This window comes from Candoia aspera, chromosome 7, assembly GCF_035149785.1.
Source record: "Candoia aspera isolate rCanAsp1 chromosome 7, rCanAsp1.hap2, whole genome shotgun sequence".
Classification (NCBI taxonomy): Eukaryota; Metazoa; Chordata; class Lepidosauria; order Squamata; family Boidae; genus Candoia; species Candoia aspera.
The window spans coordinates 7,156,795-7,181,346 of NC_086159.1; the positions used below are offsets into that span (position 1 = coordinate 7,156,795).

General features: G+C 42.0%; 1 protein-coding gene across 2 annotated transcripts in view; it reads right to left on the minus strand.

The window, feature by feature from the left end:
- The window catches only part of CHCHD3 (coiled-coil-helix-coiled-coil-helix domain containing 3), a 282,436-nt gene that overhangs the window by 252,268 nt on the left and 5,616 nt on the right, over nt 1-24,552 (minus strand). The gene's annotated exons all lie outside the window — the stretch shown is intronic.

Here is a 24,552-nt window from a genome sequence, read left to right on the forward strand (position 1 = left end):
TTCTGGGAGTTGAAGTCCACGCGTCTTAAAGTTGCTGAGCTTGAGAAACACCGGATTAGATGATCCTTGTGGACCCTGCCAAGGCTATGATTCTGTGAGACAGCCACTGAAAGACAAACAGTGAAGATGAACAAAAGGGAAATGATAGGGAGGGCGCAGAGGCCTTCCTTAAATGATTACAAGCAGACCTGTCTCAGGAAGGTTCAAACAATATCCACCACAAATTGGCAAGAGGAAACGAAGGAACAGAGGGGTATCACAGAATAAAAAACAACTGCTTCGGGAAGTACATGAAGAAAGAAACCTGCAGCCTACAGAGGAAGCTTTATGAAATCACCCTGCACAGGATAGGATTCAGTCTACTGTTGTTAATTAGGAATCCTAAAAGGTGCCTTACACATGCTCCTCACTGGCTAGCATAGACTAGCCAAGATTTTGCGCAGAGGTCTTTGCAACACCTGATACACAGCCCCCACTTTTAAAGGGAAGTATCAGGATCTGACTCCCTGCCTTTCTAAGTGCAAAACAGGCATCTCCCTCCTGCCACAATGTGAAAGGTGAAAGGCCCCCTGTGCAAGCACCGAGTCATGCCTGATCCTTTGGGGGGACGCTGCTTTCGCGACGTTTTCTTGGCAGACTGTAGAGCGGGGTGGCTTGCCATTGCCTTCCCCAGCCGTCACCTTCCCCAGCAAGCCGGGTGCTCATTTTACCGACCTCGGAAGGAGGGAAGGCTGAGCCGACCTGAGCCGGCTACCCGAGAGAGAATCCAGCTTCCGCTGGGATCGAACTCGGGTCGTGGGGAGAGTTTCGGTTTCAGTACCGCCACCTACCACTCTGTGCCACACAAGGCTCCCTGCCCCAATACCCTCCCTTTATTATTTATCATCCACTTACCGATGGCTCAGCTATTAACTCTGAGCAAGTACAGGTAGTCCTCACTTAATGACCACTCATTTAGTGATGGCTCAGGCTTACGACAGTGCTGAAAAAACAACTTACAACTGGTGCTCACAGTTAACAACTGTTGCAGCATCCCCATGGTCACGTGATCACGATTTGGACACCTGGCAACCAGTTCGCATTTATGATCATCACAGTATCCCACGGTCATGCGATCACCATTTTCAACCTTCCCAGCCAGCTTCTGGCAAGCAAAATCAATGGGGAACTGCATGATTCACTTAACAACCATGGGGTTTGCTTAACAGCTGTGGTGATTCGCTTAATGACCACTGAAAAAGGTCATAAATCAGGTCGGATTTGCTTAGTGGCCTCTTCACCTAACAACCAAAATTTGGGTCCCAACTGTGGTCATTAAGTGAGGACTACCTGTACAAATTTGCTTTCTTCTGAAGTTGCTTAACTTTTCAATGAATGTCCTAGCATCAAATACCAATTCTCTGATCTTCACTAGCAATAACTGGGCCTTAGAAGAACGGTAGTTAATCCAAATTCACGAAATACATCACTGGGAGTTTTAAGCTCATTTTATGCATGTTTATGTAACAGGACAGCAAAGTATGAAACATTCAGCAATTTACAGAAGAAAAACAGAAGAAAACATTGCCTCATCACTATTATTAAATTGTTATTTAAAACAAGCATCTGATTTCTAGAAGAGCTTGACTTGCTAATTAATAAAGAAGCAATCTTTACAATATTCCCTAGGCGCTGCAAGATTAAAAAGCCTGCTTTTGTTCTTGTGAAAAGATTGAAATAAAACTCTCTTTTAAGAGCCAGACCATTCTTCCTTGTTCTAAGAACAAGGAATCCCTCAGTTGCATTTGGGAAACCTAACAGTTTGTACACAGAGATAAAAACGTCAAAATAAAATAGTCCACGGGGAAGGCATACTTGAGACACTTTTGAGAGTGACCTTGTTACATGCTTCTTGAATTTCTGCATTTCTGAGCAACAGGTCAGCCCACTAGAGGACGGCTGTCAAAAATATTGCTCCTAACACAGATTCTGTTCAAAAACAGAAAAAAAAATCTTCCCTCAGATTCATGCAAGCAGCATTGTGAGTTAGTGAGGAACACAGAGAACTAAAATAATATTTGTGGAGGATTGAGAGGAGGGAGGGAAGAAATCTCTAAGCTATAAGGTCTCAGCTGCACCAGAGTTCTAGAGGAGCACTTTGTTCTGGCATACCTGCAAGTGCATGCCCTTCTCCGGGGCCGGCGTCCCAATCATAAGACCGTGTTGAACAGTGATGGTTCTGCGTTCCTGCTAAGGACCAAATGGAACAGCCTTGGCAACTAGAGATGGCTGTTCCTAAAGTAAACGGCAGCAGAGGAATCCCAGTCTCTGTTGGGACCTGGTTGGGAATTTAACTTTATTAATTTTATTAATTTATTCCATTAAATTTGTCATGGCTGCCCACTCCAGTAGACTCTGGGCGACTTTGTCACGGTAGCCTTATTTTCACTGCCTCTCCTCCGGTGACAAATTCAGGAGCAAATGAGCAGACAACTATAGGCATCCAGGACCCATGGGTAAGCCAGCCATTTTTTTCCCCTAGACATGTGACGCCGAGCCCCACCGCCCACCACTTGGTAAGAACCATATTAGTGTCATGGCAAGGGCTGTAAAGACAGGCTGTAGGATATGCCTCATTAAATTCACACCGGAACTGTCTTCTGGTGTGTCTCCTCCAAAGGCCTCCTTCTCCGTTGGACAGGATGAAATCCTCCAGAAAAAGCCTTCCTGCCTTTTTGGCTTGCTTTGGTTAGGTCTCATTCTCCACCTTCTGCACGTGCCCATTCACATAATACATGGCGTGAAACTGTCTGGCATTCTATGATGGGCACTGCATGCCAGTGACAATATTCTGGCATTACTAGGATTGCATATATTTAACCTATTCTAACAGTTGCACACCCCAAAAGGCTGGAGATGGGAAATATGAGGCTTCATGGGCTGTGCTGACAGACTACCACCATTGGGCTCTTCTTGAATTGTATGTATGCCAGCCCATTTCTTTAAGAGGAGCAGTACGAGGAATGAGCACCTAAATTGGCTTTTGACTCCTTTCGCAAACTCTTTGTGTCTTGTCCTGCGGACTGTAAGCAGGAGAGTCTTGGAATGGATCTTTGTAAGCAGCTCTGTGAGGATGTATTGGGATAAAGAGTCAGATAAATGCGTTTCAAATAAATAATAAATACAAGAGTCACAGGGCATTGCAAATACCACCACTTAGTCTGTCTTCGCAGACAAAATATGCCTTGAGCTAAGGCAGGACAGATCCACAGACGGGTTCATGTTGTCTTCTTGGCCACGGTTAGAGAAGTAGTTTACCGCTGCCTTCTTCTGGATGTTTGTTCTACTTTCTAGTCTAGTCGCTGGGATTTCTAATGGATTCCAATCTAAATCCCAAGCAGTCTAATCCTTCCTTTTTCAACGTCAATGAATGCTGGTAACCCAGTAATTCCTTTCAATGTAATCCAGCAGATTTTTTTGCAGATTGTCTAGCAGATCTTTTTGTCACCTGCTCTACTACACAATACAGAGCTCTTATGAAGGCCTTGAAAAAGATATTCAGATGTCATGATGTGTCTATGCCTACAAGTATCAGAATTGTGCAAGCTATGGTATTATTCCATCACACTCAATGGAAGTGAAAGTTGGACTTTGAAGATGGATAGAAAGAGTCCTGACAATTTTGAACGCTGGTGTTGGAGAAGACTCCTGAGAAAACCATGGACAGCTAAGAAAACAATGAATAATTGAACAATCAACCCAAAGTTCTCACTCAAGGACCAGGCTCAAATTATCCTACTTCAGACACATTATGAGAAGACCCAGCTCTTTAGAGAAGGCTCTAACGCTGGGAAAGGTGGAAGGAAAGAGGAAAACCACCAGCAAGGTAGAGGGACTCGGTTACAGTGGTGATGGGTGCACTGCTGGAAGACCTGAAGGACCAGGTTGGGAACAGATCGCTATGGAGAACATCTATTTATGTGGTTGCTAAGTTGACACCGATTCCCACAAATGAATCAGAAAGCCTCTAGTTAAGGAGTCATGGCTCATTAGCCAACGTGCATGGGCATAACCGGAAACTGGGAATTCTGACACTCTAACTGACACCAACCCTTTGTTGCAACCTCCATCAAGAAGCTGGGCTCCAGAACCCCGAGTCCTAAAGGTCTGCCTTGAAATGTTATTCCCTATCCTCAATTCCATCCTAGGGGCACAGATCACGGGATAAATGCATTTGCTGGTGTGGTCCTGGGCTTGGGCTACCTCACAGAGAAACTGCAGCTTTGTATGTGGTAGAACCGCCTACCTGACCAAGTTCCATTTAATGCTTCTGTGATTAGAAAGAAAAGCTTGCCAAGGGAGGACTGCTCTGATGAACAGCCAGCAAAGTTCTTGTGGCATGATTAAGCAAGCTCAAGACTTGCATTCACGGTATGAAAGCTGACGCCAAGACTTTCATACCATCTTTTAATCTTTTAAGATGAACTACTATATTTTAATTCATCCTCTTTTAAGAATGAATACATGAATCTAAATTGAGTACCTATTTCTTCTGCTGCTTAGGCTCACTCCCCTCTTTTCCTCCCCTCTCCGTTAACTCCTGATAGGAGGAGTATCTGCTCATTATAGTTACTGGCAGGGGAGTCTGCAGCCTACGGTCAAAAATGTTAAGATGGAGGACATGATGGTATGACTGAACCTCTGTCCATTTTTTAGGTGTGACTGCTTTATAGCCTCCAGACACCCCTGATTACTGGCCATTTATGAAAATACAGATTAATTAATGTCTAATGCTTACTGTGCTTACAGCTACACCACAGAGGATGAAGTCTGACAGCTTGGTTACAACTCCCCAATTTCATTATCAAACATTCTGAACTGTTTAAACTGAACCCTCTCAACCCATGAGCTTATTCATCTTTTTTCTTCCTGGAGACAGGGAACATCAGCTCTCAATAGATACTTGACCAAGTCAATGTCTTATTAGAATAATGCCATTCTAGTTTGGGGAAAATGTTTGCAAGCACCCCCTTACCAGCTATTGCTACCATGTGCTTTCTCTTAAGCAAGTGATTCCCTCCAGTGTAAATATAAACCTACGCCTAGTAGCGTATTCGTGTAGCTGTTTGTAAGGCCTTTAGCACAACAAAAGGCTGCCGAATCAGAATTTTAAAATGTCCTTATTAAGTTACAAAGCAACGACATGACGGGTTGATAATGCTGCTTTTGGTAAAGTAACGTATGTGCAGAGTGACCCAATTTTTTTTTTTCAGTTCTGACAAGAACTGGAAAAGAAAACCTCCTTACAAGCCTATTTAGTCTAACAATAGCAAGAATTTATTGGAAGCCATTTTATTTCCTGTTTGCCTCACTGAAATAATTCCTAACGTTGAGTGGAAGGAGAAAATGGGGGCTGGAACCCTTAATATTTATTTTCAATAACTCACTACATGCAATTCTATTACAAAAAGGTTGTCTAGAAGAATATTTCAAATGAAACACATTACAGTGCTGATGAACAGCCAACTATTAAGACATTCATAATGTGAGGTAAATGAACTCCACTAAATTCAGTGGGGCTTGATCCCTAACTAAGCCTCCTCGGGGTTGGGCCCCAAGTTCACATTCAAGAGTCTGTTCTGTAAAATCAGGAGCCGGCAACAGCTTCATATGGGAAAAATAAGCAGGAGTTTGAGGGCTACTTCAGAAGAAAAAGTTGTTTACTCATTCTGCTATCTCCACCCACAGCACTCCAACCCTTGGGATGAAGATCAATCTCTTGAAAATTCACTGAGCTCTTGCTTGGTCAAGATTGTAGCCCTTGTATCCATGGCAAGGTTTGGGGGGGTGGGGCAGGATTAGTTCTTAATTCCTTTTTTTTTTTCATTTTAATCCCTAGAAAGAAGCAGCCTGAACTTTTGCAGCTAGGAAGACAAGAGGCCCCAGCAACTGGGCAAAGGTTTACTCTGCCGTTATTGGGCAACTACAGTGCAACTGTTAACAGGCCAAGGTGGGCATGGGAGATGTCCTATGAAGAGGCCTGCTAAGATAAGCTACTATTCTTCCAGGCCTGCATTCTGGGTCACACAGTGGCTCATCACATGGACAAGAGAGTGAATACCCTCCTCCACTTCTACTCCCTAGCAGCTGACATTTAAGGCTGCTAAGGACTACTTCAAGCCAGTTTCGTGTAGTGGTTAAGGCACCAGGCTACAAACCAGGAGACTGTGAGTTCTAGTCCTGCCTTGGGCACAAAGCCAGCTGGAGGACCTTGGGCCAGTCTCTCTCTCTCTCTCAGCCCTGGGAAGGCAGCCAGGGCAAGCCACTTCTGAAAATGCTATCTAGAAAACTGCAGGGACTTGATGTATTGAAAGTCAGTTTGGTCTTGTGGTGAAGGTGCTGGACTAGAAACCAGGAGACCGTGAGTTCTAGTCCTGAATTAGGCACAAAGCCAGCTGGGTGACTTTGGGCCAGTCACACCCTCTCAGCCTTGGGAAGAAGGCAGCAATGGCAAACCACTTCCAAAATCTGCAGGGATTTGTCCAGGCAGTCGCCAGGAGTCAAGACTGACTCGAAGGCACAAAAAAAAAAAAAAAGACTACTTCAAGCCTCTACAAAGTACTTCAAGACAACAATCATCAGCTGTCCACCTACAACAGGCTCAGAGAACATCCTTCTACCTTCATCTCATTGTTCAGCCATTCCAACTGGCCATAATGTAATTCTAATGTATACGAATTTGCTCTGCACTATCTTTCCAGTTCTTCTGTTGCATACTATGCCTGTCAAAATATTGTATTTAATTCTGATAGGGTCCTTTCTATTTTGACATGGACTTGGTTGAATTTTTCACAGGGCTGGCCAGATGCCAGATTTGGCGTTTTTCATCATTTAAGTCCTGTTATACGAAGATGTAATTCTATCACTTTCTCTATTTCCAGTTTATTTACTTGGTAAAGTTCAATATTAAAATCAATACTGAGTTGGTTATTAATTGAAGACATCATTAATCAAGTTCTCCAGGAAAAAAAATGTAAAAGCATAGCCAAAGGGGAGGAATAAACACATTCTAAGAGGTGAATTTCAGATGTTAAATATAATTACAGGGGGATGTTTTTAAATGGGGAAAGAATAATTGAAGAATTTCTTACATGTCATCTCAAATTAAAGGATGACTTTCAAATGTATTCACTGTATATAGAAAATGTTCTATAAGGCACAATAGTGAAATCAGCCCACAGGAATCATTTCAAGCAATGCATTAACATCATTCACTTGTTCAGGAGATCATCTGAAATTATTTTCCACCTACACACTTACCGGGGATTTGGGGAATTGTGGCCCCAACGAATCTAGAGGGTGCCATGTTGGAGAAGTCTGATCTACAGTATTCACATACAAGCAAATAAATTAATTGCAGCTGTCTGACAGATTTAATATAACCAGAGCTTAATTCTGGCATCTTAATTTCCTTTTGAGCTGTCAAAGTAATCTATGAAAATAGAATCCAACTTCCCATCTGCAAAAATGTAAGTTTTTTTTCCTGAAGAAAACGTTGCGCTTTTGATTACCACCTTGTTCACAAGATGGTTCTGCTCAAAGGGGTATTTTCAAAGTGGTATACGTCCATCTACATATGCAATACAGGATATAGTTCTGCTCGATGGATTTGGAAATGATTGTAACGGTACTGGAAAAAGCACAGAAGACAACCAAAGCAACTAGGCTGTTCAAACTTTCCTTTTGAGGAAAGGCTAGAAGGTTTGGGCCTTTTTAATTCAGAAAGAGAGATGAGTGGATCAAGATGAATAAAAAACAAAACAAAACGCTTCTCCCTGACCACTTTCTCAACATCACGCATGGCACAGAAAGCGGACAGGGAGAACTCGTCCCCCTCCAGGCCAAGTACTAGAACCAGGAATGATCCAATGAATCTGATTGGAAGGCAATTTAGAACAGACAACAGAAAGTGTTCCTTCACATAACACATAATTAACCTGTGGAATCCATTACTGCAAGACACGCTGTCAACTGTCTTGGACAGGTCTATCAAAGGCTATTAGTCTTGAAGACGCAATGTTCAATAGTCCCTCCAGGTTGGGACAATGTGCCAGATGTGGCGGACAAACAGCAGGAAATAGGACAGCATCCTCACTTTATTGCAAGAACATTGGAAGTATCTGGGCAGCTACTGTGAGCAACAAAATGTTGCACTAAGATGGGCCTTGGACTGATCCAGCACAGCTAGTCTCAACCTTATAATTGCCAAAGGAGAAAAAACAACCAAACAAATAAGTGATTTATAGGATTCAGTTTTGCTTTTTTTTTGGACATTTAACATTGCTTCCTTCTAGGGATATTGTCATAATGGTTATTTTTGAAGAGGCTTCAGGAAGCCTGCAGGGACAGAATCCTGGATGTCTCAAAGTAGCAAGCACGGCTAGAAATATTCCATGTTTAAAGTGGACTCAAATGTGTTGTCTCAGTCCCAGACTTTGTTAGCAGGAACTTGAGATAAGAAAACATTCCTGGTGAATGGATCAGGAAAGGAAGCAGGATTTCCCATTCTCCTACCCTCACCTGCTTGTGATCAATATCCTTCAGACCTTCCCCCAAATGTTTAAACCACCATTACCCCCTACAACTGATCTTAACCAGAGTCCTTTCCCCACCCCATTAGCCTAATGCAATATTAGATTTCAAATGATCTCAAAGAAAAAAACTGCCCTATGCCACATGTAGTGGATTATATTAGACCAAGCACTCATTCCTATATAGCAGTGTTTCTCAACCTTAGCATCTTTAATGGGTGGACTTCAACTCCGAGAATTCCCCAGCCAGCATGTGCATAGGCTGGCTAGGGAATTCTGGGAGTTGAAGTCCACCCATCTTAAAGGTTGAGAAACACTGCTATATACGCACAAAGAACCGATTTACAACTTCCTTTAAGTCTAGTGTTTTGTCATAGAAAATCCAAGGAAATGGACTGGGCATCCCAGGAGAAATTTCTGGAGATCCCCCATTTCCAGGAGGTATAGAGGGAATGTTTGTTTGTTTGAAAATGTTTACATAGCCACCCATATTGTAATAACAACAAAAGAGTTGTAGACATAGCTTGTCAATAGCAGCATCTCTTTTTATGGAACAGGCCACCTGAAAATTAGGCTGGCCCCGTTGTCTTTTCCATTCAGAACCTCCTGTAGATTGAGTCATTCCAGAAGACCTATGGTAAGTGACAAAACACCCAGTCTGATGGTTTTTTAGGAAGTTTATGTTTGGTTGGCTTTGAAATGTTACACATTTTTTCTCCTGCCATGGACGTTTTATTCAAATGCTTGCATTGCTATGAACCGCTGAGAACTTCACAACTGCAGGAGGTAGAAGTGCGGCAAATAAATAAATGCAATTCCTAGATGCCTACAAATTGTAAGATTTTCAACTTCCTTCGTCTCAAGTGGTTGGTCATGAAAAACTGAGAAAACTAGGCAGTGTTCTCCAAGGATCCTAGCACAAAAATGGAAGCTAGTAAAAAACCTGAAAATACCGATATGGGGCACAGCCTGGATCGCAGGTCTAGACTACATGAAAACCAAGTGTTGTTTTGAAGGCAAGAGTTTTATTTTTGGAATTATCATTCCTCATTTCACACACAGGATCTGAACCCAAAGACTTGCTGTCACAAATTAAGTGCTCAGGACAGTTAGTGCTAAGTGCTGAGCTAAGCTAGCCTTAGGATACGCTGCGTGGCACTGACACAAGGTGTGCAAAATCATTGATATTGAGATAATAATTATTAAGCATCTTGCTAAAAGACAGCCAAGGGGTGGCAGAAATATGTGCCTGTTAACTATTTCTCCTCCATTCTGAAAGTGTGAATCCCAGTTCTACAAATATCAAGCTTCTGCCTTCTATCAGCCATCTTTTCTGCCCCTCCCCAGATCAGGGAATAAGAATTCAAAAATCTTTGAAGGAGCTAAATATGGATCACTCCTTAGCCCCATTCAAATAGGGCAGAATTTGGGAAATGGGTCTCAGTACAAATACTTACTAGATGATCTCTGCTTTCAAAGTATTAAACAGCATTCCTTCTGGCTCTCATTTTATACAAAACTGAAATTTTCCACGTGCACATCTGCTCAAGCCCTCTTTCCCGAGATATTAGATCAACCCAAGGAAGGGCAAGTTAGCAGCAATCAGGCACATTTCACAAGAAAACTGCAAAAATTACATCTTAAATCTGTTTTTAATTAATCCGTTAATCAGAGCAATTAACAGATTAATGCTTCAAACTCTCTCTTGTAATTTGATAACTCAGCTGCAGCCTTTCAAGTCGCAGGAAGCTTTTGGTAAATAGGGCTAGTTTAAAAACAAAGAGCTTAATAATGCACCCAAGTCATTCGGGTGCAAATAAAAGCCAAGTTATTAGCAGCATTTGTCTATTCGTTGCCTCTGGAGGGGGGGGGGCGGGGGGGAGATTCTGTTTCAAGCTATTCCCTTCTGTTTAGCTAGGAGGGGTGAGCAACAGCCTCTTTGACTGGAAATATCTTCTCAAGCCTTTGGTCTATCCAATTTGTCAGCTAACATAAAGCAGCACGCAAGTACAGCTGAAATATAAAATAAACAGCACACATCCATAGCTCTAAATTGCTTTTAATATCACATTAGAGAGTATAATTCTGCGTTGCTGAGGGCACAGCAGTGAAAGAAACAAAGCGCTTTCTGCTACAGCTTTGGGGTCTCATTTTCACATCAAGATGAACAGTGGGTGCCTCTCCACTTGGCTCATCTTGTGGCAAAAGCAGACAATCAACCCCATTGTTTCCATATTGCAGAAGAGTACAGCCACTGAAGCAAGCTTTTCCCTCCTTGCCTTTCTGAAGGACATATTCCCTTTGAGACCCGTCAGCCACACGGGGAATGGCTGGAAAAAAGGTTGGTTTGGAAAGAAAGGGCTCTCGCTTAGCAGCAGAGTAAGCTGCTTGGAGAAAAACGGTTCATGTGCTTGGACCAAACCGTCACACCACCCACCTATGCTCTTCCTTGCTCTGGAAGAAGGAAAGAAACCAGTAGTTTCTTGGTTGCGACTCAAGAGCAGCACTCAGCAACGACATGCATGAAAAGCAGAGAGGGGCTTCTGCGGGCCCTGCTTGGTGGCAAGGCTCTACCCCTGCTTTTTGCACAAGAAAACTGGGGGATAACTTAGCATAAAGAAATTAAGAGGAACAGAAGCTCCTAGAGAAAGAATAGAGATGGCCCCATTCATCTGAATCTCCTCCAGATATAAGGGCACATTCAGAATATTTTTGGATCAGGCAATATAGACTATCACCACCGATCGATGCTGAAGAACACCAAGTTGTGTTCTTCATCATTAAACAAGGTGTCCTCCATTCCCTTAGCCTGGTGAAAGAGCTGGAAGTCTTCTGGGCAAAGGAGGACTGGTAGCTTAGTCCACTGAAGGCTGCAAAATCCACTGCAATGGGACCTTGGTGCCAGCTTTCAGAGGAGATAAGAATCATTAACACCCTCACCCAAGAAGGCATTCTCCCCTCCCCTTTTCTAAATCCAACCAAGTTGTTAAAATTTATTTTAAAAAAAAGCACTTTGTCAGGGAGCATAAACTCTTCTTCCTCTCTTCTCAAACAGATGGAGGAATGGGCCATCTTGGTTCTTCTCTGCAACCTGCTGCACTTTTGCAGTAGGCGGGGAGAAAGAAATGCCTTTTCACTGACCAGTTCCAAAGTCAAGGGAGCTGCCCGCTCTACACATTCCTCTGAGCAACAGTACCTCCACAAGCATGCAGAGTATGAACGATGGGACCATCTTAACCAGCCGCAGGTTGTGAAAATGCCGTTCCTCATAGAAAAGTCGCCCTCCCTACTTTTACAGAGGGCTAAGAGCTTAGGAAGGGAGGGTCCTCCTGTGCTGACCTTTTCGGCCCTACAAGCATCACCAGTAGGACTTCTCACGGGAGGCCATCAACTGAGGAGTAGCAGCGGGTGGGCTGAGAAACGTTTGGCAGTCCCTCCCTTCCTCGATGCACTGTAACCCCCTCCTAGGATGCGTCTGTCACCTTCCTGAATTCAAATGAACTTTTAGAAGAGTTTAACCTTCAACGGATTCTGTTCACGTTCCTTCTTGAGGGTCTGTTTTATTACTTTATTAGTTTCATGCTTTCAAAAGCTAGCCAAGAATACTCGTTTTGTGAAGAGCAGGATGAAACACTACCATTTTGCCTAATATTTAGCAATTTGCATTTAAATGGACAGGCAGCCTACATTTTTAACTCAGCCTTTCAGGTGCAGTATAGGGTTAAAAATACCAGCTCTATTCACAGGCAACTTGCCAGCATTATCAAAATAATTAACCCAAAGTGTCTGATGACACCACATTAAACTAAGTATTACAAGGAAGCATTGCAGGGTGACTTTGCCTTCTAACCTCGTGTTCAAAGCTCCAACTAGCCACGGTTCTTCCCAAATGCTCCACTCTTATTCCCTGCAGCATGGATTTTCCATTTTTCTTTTCCAGCAGAAAACCATTACTCTTTGGTTACTGAACATTCCCCAGCCCTCCCTGAGATCTTCAGAGAAAGAACTGCTCCCTTAGGTCCAACTAAGGAGGAAGTGGTTCCCTGAAGTCCTCTTGGAAGGAAGAGTGGTAGTAAAACAAAATAATAAATAATAACTTTTTGGACTTTTGCAAGCTCAGGGGATTCTGAGCAAGCCGATATTTATTTTCTTACGTTGCAATGGCCGTGTTTTGGATCCAAGCCTGCTGACATTCATTGTTTGAGCTTGCTATTAAAGGGAGTAAATGCTACTGCTAGGTTCCAGTATCACGTTGTTTGCTTGCTTTTAGCTTGATGAAGTATGTGAACGCAGCTGTGGTTTGTAAACCATGACTTGCATGAACTGATAATTCTAGTTTATTCAGAAATCATCATTAAACAAACCAGGATTTAGCATAAGGAATGAACCTTATCACTCTAAGTTTATATAGAGAGAAATGAACTGCAGAATTTATACCTTACCTTTCTACTTAGACAAGCACTTGTGATGTCTCACAAAATTAAAAAAAAGATTATACTAGTAATATCCAAATCATAACTAAAGGCCTTGATGGGCTTTCTAAATGCTAAGAGGAGGGGCCAACGCAGATATTTCCTTAACTTCCTTAAGACAGATCCGGTGCATAACTTGGGGGTCCTCTTGGACTCACGACTCCTGCTCGAAGAGCAGGTGGCAGTCGTGGCCAGGAGGGCCTTTGCGCAACTTCGTGTTGTGCACCAGTTACGCCCTTTCCTGGACCGAGAGGCCCTCCGAACACTCACTCAGGCTCTGGTCATCTCCCATATAGATTTCTGTAATGCGCTCTACATGGGGTCACCCTTGAAAAATATCCGGAGGCTACAGCTGGTCCAGAATGAGGCCATGTGGACAATCTTGGGTGCCCCAAGTTTTGCACACATAACACCTTTGTTGCGTGAGCTCCACTGGGTCCCAGTTTGCTTCCGGGTCCAATTCAAGGTGTTGGTTATCACCTTTAAAGCCCTCCATGGCATGGGACCAGGATATCTGAGGGACCGTCTCATCCGTATTACATCGACCCAGCCCATCCGGTCATGCAGGGAGGGCATGTTACAGACCTCATCTATAAAAGAATTCCATCTAGCGGGGTCAAGGAGGCGGGCCTTCTCTGCTGTAGCTCCCGCCCTTTGGAACATCCTTCCCCCAGAGGTGAGACAAGCCCCCTCGCTCCTGGACTTCCGCAAAAGATTAAAGACCTGGTTCTGTCTGCAGGCTTGGAATGGGAGGGGGAACAGTCATACTGGGGATGGCTAGCACCATGAAGTGATCCGGAGGGACCTACCACACTGAAGGTCTGATTAAGATCTCTTTGCCATGTAGATTTTATTATATTTATATTTTGTAATTGTAATGGTTTTATATTTTAATCTTGTTTTATTGTAAGCCGCCCAGAGTCCCCACATTGGGAAGAGATGGGCGGTGAATAAATTTATTAAATAAATAAATAAATAAATTGGAAGCAGCATGGAAAAATGCCTCTCCCGTGGACTAGACAGATGTGAGAGCCACTGAGAGCAGGGTTATCTTCAAAAGGGATCTTAATGGGCAGACAAATTCATAATGGGCGAGACAGCCCCATAGATACTCAGGATATAAGCCATTTAGTGCTTTCCAGGTCAATGCCAGCAGCTCTATCTATCTATCTATCTTTCTTTCTTTCACATTCCACTTGGATTCATGATGGTGTACAACAAAAACCAAAATAATTAGAATAGTAATAATATAGACTCAATCATCCTTAAAATTGCTAAAAAATACTACTTCTACTACTAGTAGTAGTAGTAATAATAGGCGTACAGTCTGGTACCCAAATGGTTGAAGGGTCTATTTAAATGTTTATAGTAATACGCAATCTATTAAAACTGTGCCTGTTAAACCACTGGCAAGTGGTACAGATCGTTCTGTCTAGATATATGTGGTCCCTGTACCTTGGGGAGACAGGTAAAATGGCTTACACTGCAGATGTCTATTCCCATAACTCAACAAATAGGTTGCACTAAAAGAAAGTGACTAGCCCGAAGTCACCAGTAAGTTCCCACAGCTGAGGATGAACTTCAACCTGTCTCCCCCAGCCCAGTCCAACTCCTGAACCTCTACGCCAGACTGGCTTTCAATGACATTTTAACAGTCCAGGGATGTAACCAAGGTATCAGTCATTGCTGCCACCTCAACTGGCTCAAGAAGAGTCATAATAAGTGCATTAACTTTACCTTGTAGAAGTGTGGCTTTCCTCACCTGCGAACTCAGTGACTGTCAGCCCTTCATGGTAGGCCAAGTCAAGAAAAAAAACACCACAGGGATTCTAGAAATGCCATTTTATTGTTGTGGATGCTATTAACAGGATCTTGAAAGCTCTCCAAAATTTTCACTACCCCATCTGAAGAACAACAAAAGGTCAGGTGGGGCAGTTCTAAGTCTCTTGGTCATGCTTATGCCTTTCCAAGACTGAGCAACCATTTTGCTTCTCACACTTCCTTCTCAAGCCCAGAGCTAAATCCCTCTACAAATGACATCTGAGGATTAAGGAACATTCCTAGACTATGTAGGCAAGCTCTTCTACAGCTGAATCTCCATTCCCAAGCCTGGTTTCCTAGTTACTTATACCTTACTTGGATTTAATGTTGGCTTGATTTCAGCTTGTTACTCAAGTACATTTCTCAGAAACCGAATGTTTAAGACTGGCCTGTAATTGCAAATATCCCACAGATCAAGGAAAGATTTCCATGATGGAATGCCTAACAGACCTTGGGAACACAGCAGAGCCAGCAATTCAGTTAAGGGAAGAAACAAGACCATTACAGAAGGGAGGGGGAGCATGAGAAAGAAAGTAACTCTGCCTTAATTACACTAGGTATAAATTGATCTGGATAATTTCTTTGATGGGCTTCAAGACTCTGTTTCACAACCCTACTAGCAGTAACGATGTTTCCAGAAATCAGTGTGTTCTTGTTTCCCACATGTGCCAACCTTGCAGGATTTGACAGCTTCCAACAGACAGCCTAGGGGAACACATCCTGCCTGCAGGAAAGCATTGCTCAACCCCCTTAACTATAGAGACAATCATGAAGATATGATAGCCCACATCTCTCCACACACCTTGTTCCCATTTTCAAGATCTACAAGCTGAGAAGAATCCAAAATAATAAGGATAGCAGCTGGTGAACTTATCCCAAATGAAGGTGGATCTGATCAACTTTATCCACCCCCCCACCACAAAAATGATGCAACAAGTTCATAGTAAGCCCTGACTGTTCCACTGGCATAACCCCTTGGTTAAAGAGATGCCCCACAGCATGGGAAAGTCAGGCCAACCTGTTCTATGTGGCCACAGCGGAGGTGGAGAAGAAAATTGTGAAGCGGACCTGAGTTCTTCTCCTCTGCTTTAGGAATGGTTGGATCTGGGCAATGCTGCTATTCTAAAACCTAGTTTTCTATCTTTTGCTGGTCCAAGAATGCTATACACCAAAGGTTATATATATGGTCTCTGACGGTGTTTTCCATTTCTGTTTTACCAAGCCTACCTGATCTGCTTCTCATAACTAAAAGCAACCCATTCAAATCCAGCAGCTCCTCGGGCAAATCAGCTAAATTTGAGCCCAGAGATGGCACAGGAATGTAATTTTCAATTAAAAATAAATAAAAAACAGTAACCACTTGCAAGAGGTTCAACATTCCCTCTTGGCAGTGATATTTGAGGAGAATGTCCTTTGCTTCAAAGCAGGATTCGGTCTAAAAAATCGTACATACTCCTGAAAAGTAAACATCCGTTATGAATGCACTTTGACTATTACAAGCTACAGCAGAAACATTCCATTAATGTCAAATCTTTATTTTACTTTTTTGTTGGACAGGTAATCCAAAAGGAGACGCATACATGTACACCAAAAGTCTTTTTCAATCCAGAAAAAAGTTGGTATTAACATGGCAAAAAACCAACAACACCTATGCTCACAACTGTATAAAAACATTCGTGCTTTATCTGTCAACTGCACAGTAACTGGAGGAAATTTCTATACAGTATGGATCCACATTCAGTAAAAACCAAAACAGAGCATTTCCGAGATAGGTTAGAGAGCGTGAAATTTAATTTTGAATAATCCACCTGAGACCAGGGATGCTCATAATATGCTGTACAGAATTATCTATTTTACAACGGTATTGAAACAAAAATGGTACTTCTAAGCAAATGTTGCTTCAAGAAGAAAACAGAGCAAACAAAATTATCCAGCAATAGCTCTAATCAAGACATCAATTAGGAAGGCTGTTCTTCATCACTCATGTTTCAGTGGTTCTTTGAATTTTCCTATCTACATGGTCTTTGTATAAATCTGAATATATGCCTACCTTGTTGCTATTATCTGGGATGAACCGTGATCACTTGCCTGCTGAGCAGAGACACAATCTCAGCAACCTCACACTTATAATCTTAGCTCCTTCAAGGAGCTTTGTCCTAAACAATAGGTAGAGAATGATTTTCATTCAACAGCTTCCCTATATAAATGCCACAACATAACACGATGTGCTATGGTTTGTTTTCCTGAATAAACAAGTTGCTGGGTCAGACATACTATTAACTCTCAGTCAGTCCCCTATCTACAGCTCTGAGTAGATCCAAATCACTGCCATCGAAATTCAGTAGCAAAATGGCCTAATTTCAACATGTGATTTCAGCCTCCACACAAGGTTGGGTTCCTTGGGGCAGTTCTACAGCATGACATCAGTCCCAATAAACCAGAATGAAGGTAAGCATGGCACTGGTCTTCCACCCATACAGATGTCTACTGATGCTTTCTGCAAAGCCAAGCAATTTGACTTTGAAACACCCAGCATACGAAAGGCTTAAAAAAAAAAAAAAAATTAAAGTTCTTGGCCATTTGTTATCAATGACTTATCCTCCATATACATTTGTTCTCTGCTCTTTGCAGTACAAGGGCACCCAGATAAGGTAGGGATTAAAAGTTACATTGCCAGCAGTTTTTAAAAAATCTGAGGAAGGTATTTCGCCACATGGTACATCTCCATTCCTTTCGAAGGGCTTCAGGACCACTCAACAAGGAAGAAGAACAAAGATGATGCCAAGCCCCAAAAGGCTCGCAAACTCAAGAAACTAGAACCATCTGGATTTCTGGTAACATCTTTATCGCTAATAAGGTAACGTAACAGGATCTTACCAAAGTAATTCTCCAGAATGACTCATACCTAGGGTAATTAAGGCAGAGTTATTCTGAGTTTCTTTCTCATGTTCCCCCCTTCCCCTGGACTCAAGAATCTCTTCTGCAATGTCCCTGTCTCCTCCCTTAACTCTGTTGCTGCCTCCTGTGTTCCCAAGGTCTGCTTAGGCATTTCATCACAGATGGTGAGTCAAGGACACAGGGACACACACACACCATTGGTCAAATAAATGGTCCAGCTTCATAAGGGAAACTATGCTCTCTCTGATCAGTCAAACACATTCAGCATTAAAACTGAGTTTTATCACCATGAAGTTATCCTAAATTAACATCTGTCTTACTCATGTTTTCCAAGCTCAGTCTACAGAACCCTGAACCAGTCCATTTTCATTCTTCAACAATAAAGAAGCCCTTCTCCGGATCTTCCTTTAACAAATAGGTATTTCAAATGGCTTCATTCTTAGATTACACACCATCTTCCATTCTTACCTAAACTCCAGCCAGCTTTTACTGTCCCCAGGACACAGTCTGACTCAGAGAAGGAAAACAAGAAGGGCTGTAGCAAGTATCAGTAGGAACTTGTCTGCCCAGAGACAGCACAGGAATGTAATTTTCAATTAAAAAAACAAACAAACAGTAACCACTTGCAAGAGGTTCAACGAACACTCCATATTATTTCTGTTTAGGACCATCAACGTGCAAAATATTTTACAAAAGTACAGAAGGAGAAGATCCACGTTTCAAGGAGTTTAGATCTGACAAACAGGGAGAAAAAAACAGTTTAGGCACACTGTGGACGCTGCTCTGACAAATACCATGCCAGGAAAAGTTGTTGAGAAGGGATCAGAAAAGAGGTGTTTTATTACATTATTATATGAAAACAACATTTATTTTAATAATATGCTATTACTCACCCATCCCGCCCTCTTAAATGAAAAACCAGTACTTTGAAACTATGGCAACTGCGCTCAACTGCGTGAGCCTGTCTCCTTGAATATTAAAAGCCTTATTATAAGAAGACTACATTGAGATGTTATTTGGTGTGTCACTAACCTGGTGCGATTCAGATATGCTTGTCTGTACTTCCAGTAAGAGCTGTCCAAAAATTCTGTAGATTGCAGACCAACAATATCTGGAGGTTGCCAGGTTGGGGAAGACTAAATGACTTGGGCACAACATGCCTTACAGATTTTTTTTTCCCCCTCCTAATGAGGTGCAGGAATCTTACAAGGCATCAGAGATTGCAGTTTTCATGATACCATTCTCTAGCACAGTGTTTCTCAACCTTGGCAACTTTATGCTGTGTGGACTTCAACTCCCAGAATTCCCCAGCCAGCCATGTTGGCTGGAGAGTTCTGGGAGTTGAAGTCCACACAACATAAAGTTGCCAAGGTTGAGATACACTGCTCTAGAATATCCAGACTTCTGCTGACTGGCTCTTCCACAGATTGGTATTTAAATTGATTGTATGGTATTAATCCCAATTATGTGTTGGGGAGCTGTATGCTAATCCAAGTTAGTGGATTGGAGCAGCCTATCAGCCCTCCCTATAAATAAATGAAGTCCCAGGAATGCATCACATCGGTGAAAATTGTTCTAGAGATCATAGCAGGCTCACAGGCTGGTTGTTACTGGTCAGGTCAAAGCCGGTGGGTAATCAAGTAGATTTTTAAAAATTAAACATTACATTGACCCAGAAAACACCATGGAAAGTGGATCAAAACGGTAGTATCAATATGAAAAAAGACCCCCCCCACACAGACACAATGGGCAGAAGCTTCTAAAATTCTTTATACTATGGAATAATGATAACCAAATGTGTAGCAATTTCAACCATGAAGATTTCTGATGATATCAGCTTCCTGTTTAGGCCCAGGGCAAAAGCAAGATCACTGCGCTACAAGCTACGCATAGCAGTTGATTGTCATCTTGATGATGACGATGATATAATCCATTTCTTCCTACAGTCAAACATCTTAACGACTGCTCTGGCAGCCAATGTAACACACTCCAGATGTTCCAAGTGGGAGCCCTAGAGCTGTAGGCGAAAGCTAGACACCCCTGTCAAATGGTACGTTTCAATGAATGGTACATAGTTAAACATGACATCTTCCTGCCAATTAGAATGCCCATTTATGGGCAGTTGATTATTTCTGTTTATTAGAGATTCATTGAAATATACCATCTGACCAGAAGCGTGTAAACTTTTGCATACAGGGGGGTGTATATGCACATGTACACGTGCGCACGCACACACACACACATATATGGAATCTTTGGGATGCATGTGTGTGTGTGTATGGGTGTGTGTATACATCCCCCCAAGATATTCCAAATTATTTTAGATGAGCTTGACATTCCCAGAGTCTTTAAATGTTTTAATTTTTCAATTATGTTTAAATATTTTATTCATTTTACGGGTGTTTCCCAAGTGGCATAAGAAAGCTGCTAAAAACTGTAAGTCATCTAAGCCTCCTTTGCTGTGTGGAATTAGCTAGCTAAGGTTTCACTGTATTACTCAAACGCTCTACTTCTATACTCCATGGAGCCCTCTGGATATATTAAGATCAGAGCGGGATGGAAAACTTACTTTTCCAAGGAAATTTTTCCACTCCAATGGTAAAAACAATGCAAATTTTCCAAATTATAACAACATGCAGAGGGTAATCAACATCACAGAGTTGGAAGAGACCAGCAGAAGTCATCTAGTCCTCCAACACAGACTGAAAACTACCCTGTGTACTTTAAGCCTAAAATGCACAGGAAAAATGTCCCAGTTCCTCTTGCTGCACCATGGGAAGGGGTTGGAAACTTACTCCAGGTCAGCATGGAGTATGAATGTGTGGGGGCATTTCTACTTACTGCTCGGCGTACCGCTGGAGGGTTAGCCACAGAGCATGAGACCGGTGCACATGAAGATTCTGACCACTGCTAAACTTACTTGGACAGTACAGCAGGATCCTCTGAAAGACTATTAATCCATCCTCAAAGAAAGTGGTCCCTTCTAAGGGATCATAACCTCCTTGCTTGGCTGGGCACCCTCCTGCTAAAGCATTTGGTCTTGGAGTGAACAGAGAAGCCAGCAAGCTGATTAGCAAGCTAGTTAAGGGTGTGTGTGAAAATTAACTAGAAGCATCAATGGTTCAAAAATATATTCAAACAGTATTCATTCACAGTTCTGTATCTCTCAGCCCAACCAGATAGACCAAACCAAGAAATCAACTGCACGAGAAGGCTAATACTACGTTTATTAACATTGGCTATAGTAACAGAATCTTGCAAGTCTGACTGTGTTTACTCCCTGCCCTCCCTTATAGTCACGTGAATTAGTGTCTGCCTGAGTTGCTCACATACACCTTCATCTTGTTCCAGACTTAAGCCAAGTTCTTCCCCTTGTTGCTTTAGTAACAAATTAGCCTATCTATGTTAAGATCATCTTCTTTACTCTACATAATCAAATTGATGAGAGATACCAAACAGGTGCTGCACAATTCAGCCCTGGACTCTCTTCAATATTTTTATTAATTACTTGAATGAAGAGATGGAGGGAATGCCTATTAAATTTGCAGGTGACAAACTTATTAACTGTGTTCAGTTAATATCCTAGAGGGCATAAATAAAATTCACAATCTTGGTAGGTCAGAGAAACGGACTGAAAAATAATAGGAAAAAAAATTTGCTCATGAAGACAAATGCAAAGTTCTTCACTTAAGTCATAGAAATCAAATGGACAGGTATCAGATGGGTGATACACAGTTTAATAATGGTACCTGTGAAAAAGAACCATTGGAATAGTGTTTGATTGCAAACCAAAATATGAGTCAGCAGTGTGATACAGTTGCAAAAGAGGCAAATGGAATTGTAGGCGGCATCAACAGAAATGTAATTTCCAGATGCCTGGACATCAATGTTCTACTTCAATCTGCTTTGGCCAACTCCATGTTGAGCGTTAGATCTAGTTCTGGGTATCATACTTTAAGAAAGATTAAAGTAAGCAGACAGGCTCAGAGAGGAGTAAGAAGGATGACCAGGGGATTAGAAACTAAATCCTAGGGAGACACTGAAGGAGCTGGGCATGCAAAGAAAAGAGATATGAGATGATACGATAGCAATTTTCAAATACCTAAAAGGATATCACACGGTACAAAGTTAAGATTTGTTCCCCATCATTCCAGAGTGCAGGAATGGAATTATGTCTTGCAGTTAGAAGAAGGCAGGACATGGAATAGCATCTTGCAGTTAGAGGAAGTCATAGTCCAACTGAACATTAGAAGAAACTTCTAATGCTCTTACTGAAGAGCAATTCAATGGGGGCCCCAATGACACAGAGTGATGGTGGCCTCCCCTTTGCTGGAAGTGTTCAATCAGAGGTTGGATGGCCATCTCTCAGAAGTTCTTTCATTTGAACTGCACTGAGCTGGGGACTTATTTTGATGGCCTTAAGGGCTTCTCCAGCTCTAGGATTTTATTGGAACATGTCTGCTTACAAAATTTCAGAAGACAATGGCAGCTTTTCCAAGTTCTCTTTAGGGAATTAACAACTTCCCCAACAGCCAAGAACCTGTTGCATAAAGCACATTGGCAGGAGCTGCTCAATAACTATCAGCGCACAAACCTGGCCCACTTGTCAATTTTTTAAACTCTTATTCTGTTTTCAAAGCATCACAGACCTCAGTGATGCTTTATGGAGGAAGCGTAAGAGGGAATCTCTCTCTGTGAAGGATGCCACAAATCATTTTAGAGTGAACAACTACAAGACAGGCTGAATCTTACTGAGGACCTCTAGTAAAATTAAATTTCTCCATGCTTTCATCTCTCCCAGTAATCTATCTGCCTACATTTATCTGTGAATTCAGTTTATTTCTCTCTTCCCGAAGGCAGCTGAGCATAGTATCGCTCAATTTGAAAGCACAATCACAAGGACCACTTTGCACAATTTATAAGCCCTGGGTCACTTCCAACCAAACTGAACAGTTTGCAAGCAATATTGAGCTTATCTTCTTTCTATGGTATCGAGATTCCTTTACTTCATCCACTCTTCAAGATACAAAAATTAATATGGCTTTCATATCAGAAGGACTCCATTTCCTATCACATGATGACAGCAGCATGCAGATACTCAGAATGTTCATACTTTGGGTGTTACTCCTCTTGACCACAAATCTCAGTATTATGAACTGGCATTATTATACTGAATCTTCATCTCAGATATAATCATTAGGTAATTAAAATGTAACATATAACTGAAGTGTGGCGTTTATAGCGTAATAGTGATAACTATTATCATTTGCTATAATTCCTGAACAAAACACTTTCTTTACTCTTTTCAGAACCCATTTTCAAAGGTTGCCCCTCTAGATATGGAGATCAGGTAGAACCTCAAAATTCACTAAGTTGAGCCACACATTTCACACATCCCAGTTAGCACTGCAAAAACAATAGCTGAGATCATCAAGACAAAGAATGGCAAGAAGCAGAGATCTAGCCCAGAGTCCAGAGTCAGGTACACTGATCCAATCCAGGGGCAGAATAAATAAAATTCAGGAAAGGAATCTTAACTGGGCATACTGGGGCAGGCAAGGAGACAGCTTAGTCTCTAGCCAAGAAAAAGCAACCTGGCCTTGAGAAAAGGTAGGGCTCATCTACCAAGAAGACCTTTGCAGCATGCCTCTAAGAAAACAAGGGTGGCAAAATCAGATTGGGAGACCTGAAATGAAATGACTTGCCATCTGCCCTAGGAAAAGAGTCACTTATATACTTCAAAGGTCTTATGCCAGTGAATTATTTTAATACATTTTAAGTTACTAAGAGAATTGGAAGGAGCAGATCAAAAGAAGTAGACCTCCAATGTCACTGAGGAGGTGACTTACAAATTGATGCAAATAAACAAATAAATGATGTGTTACAGAAGCTTGCAACTTCATTTTACACTGCTTGAGATCAACAGGTCCGGCATGCACTATGCCAGATCATCACATATTAGAAACGATAGATCCCTCATTAAGAGCTGTGAAAACGAGAACCTGTGTGTTGAGAACTTGCCACTTTTTACTTAAGGAGGCCTGTGAATAGAGCTTAAAAATAAATCTCTCTGCTTTCTCTATTGCCAGGGTTGCCTGCTCTTCACTGAGAATGGGACAGTTGTGCCCATCAGTGTAATGGTATGAGGGAATGACCTTGGGAGATAGGAGGAAGGGCCACAGATTGGACAACCAGCATGTAAAAGATATCAAAGCCCATGGGAGAGGAAGCAGAAGTATTTCAGAAGGAACCCTCCCTAGCTTTCTAGAAAGTAAAAGGAGAGGAAGGGAAAAATACTTTCAATCTTGCCAGATTCTGTTAATGTAACCTTACTAACATCAGTGAATCAAGCATCTATCTTCGGTCTTCCTCATTTCTCTATACTTCTGGTGGGCTCTTCACCCACCTGTACACCTAAATTCTTTGAAAGGTCTAAAACAGAGCCTGGGGAGATGAATTTACAGTATAACATGGGTTAGTCAATTAGACCTTCACAACATTGGCTAAACAACAGTTTGTTTACCCATAACCTACTGAATTAACCACAACTGGATGAGTTCACACAACATGCTTGGCCAAATCCAAACAGATCACACAATGGCTTCATACAATGATTGAACACACTCATTGTATAATTTGTGTGTGTGTGTTTGTGTGTGTATCTGTCATAGGCAAGGTAGAAGTGGTTCTTAGATTGTTTTTTATAATCACTTACAGGTTAACCGAATATTTTATTAATCATTTAATAACTTCTGGATTATATAGAGATGATCATGTCCGACAGGGAAAGT